Raw genomic sequence first — 1,511 nt, 5'->3', positions numbered from 1 at the left:
GGAGGGAGGCGGCGGGCTCGGCGGTGGCGGCCAACCTCGGCTCGCCCGGGCTCCGCGGGGAGGAAGCTCGCAGGCCTGGCGAGAGGAAGCGCGGCCCAGATCCTCCGCCCGCTGCAGCGCGCCTGCGCAAGGGGGCCTGCCGGGCGAGCGGCGGGGTGAGTGCCGGCGCCCCCTGCTGGATCCCGGCGGAACTCCGGGGGGTGTGTCCGTGCCCACGCCCTGCCCCCACTGGCCGGCCAGCGTGAAGGCTTTCGAAGGTCCCTCCCAGAGGGTACCAGCTCGCTAGTGCCAACCTCCCAGCCTTCTCTGGACGAAGCTCCCCTGCAAGGGTGGAGGCCAGGTCTAGACTCCTCTCCTTGGCTCTGTGGCGGTACGCACGCGTGCATGCATCCGTTCGTGAACATTTCCTGGCACTGACTTTAAGACGGCCCCTGCCCTGGCGTCCACTTCTTAAGACCTGTATTTCTCAGTCGGGTAGAGGCAGACATAAGGCAAAGGATCATCACAAAGAACTAAATGATAAAAGTGAACGAGTAATGTACAGGTCCACAGGAAACAGGAAAGAAAGGAGGGCCCGTGGGCTGCCTGTATAGAGCTGAGGGAACAGCATGCACAAAGGCAGGGAGCATGGTGTCTTCTGGGGACTATAAATAGCCCAGTAGGCTGCAACTTGCAGTGTGGGTAGGGGAGAGTGGTGGGAGATGGGTTCCTGCAAGCTACAGGGGCTAGAGATCCTAAGAGCCTAGTAGGATTCTTTTAGACTTTATTTTCAGCCTGGAGGCAATAAGGAAGTTGTTGGGAACCATAAGACCTTAGATTACCTAACCTCTCTCTGTCCTATTGCAACCTCATTTGAGAAAATGAGCAAAAATAATACCACCAACTTTGTAAGGTTTTGTGGAGAGGAAATGAGTTAATAGGCTTAAAGTGCTTAGTGTGCAGTGGCACGTGGTGAGTCCTCAATTAAACATGGACTGTTATTATATACCATTGTTAATGAGGATTCAGGATCCTCCCTAGGCAATCTGCTTTTACCTATAAGAACAGGCAGTGTGGTCAGGCATGAGGGGGCACAGGATGGAAGCACAGTGACATGGAAGAGACCAGAAAGTCCAGCAGAACCATTAAATGTTGGGAGTACTTTCTACAAACTGGCACTCAAGGAATCGATTCGTTTAGGTGGATGGGAGGTGGGAGGTGCATTCAGGTGGGAGAAGTGAGGCCGCTGGCAGTCTTGGAATGCAAAACGAACATCGATTAGCATAAAGGGACAGTGAAGAGTACTGAGAGATTCAGCTTAACAGATTGCAAAGAACTTTGAATGCCAAGAACAGGAGTTGGGCATGCCCACACACCCCAGCTGAACTACAGGTTGTCCCTCTGACCCAGCACACCCAGGACCGGTTTCCCTGTGAAGAACCAGTTCTCTGGGAATACCCTTTGGAAGCATCCAGGAGATCTCAGAGATAGGTGTGGCATACTGGGAAAAACTCAAACCAAACCTAGGGATT

This window comes from Nannospalax galili, unplaced genomic scaffold (genome assembly GCF_000622305.1).
Source record: "Nannospalax galili isolate Female #2095 unplaced genomic scaffold, S.galili_v1.0 scaffold54, whole genome shotgun sequence".
Classification (NCBI taxonomy): domain Eukaryota; kingdom Metazoa; phylum Chordata; class Mammalia; order Rodentia; family Spalacidae; genus Nannospalax; species Nannospalax galili.
The sequence above is the reverse complement of the archived record's forward strand: the minus strand, read 5'-3'. Positions refer to the sequence as shown.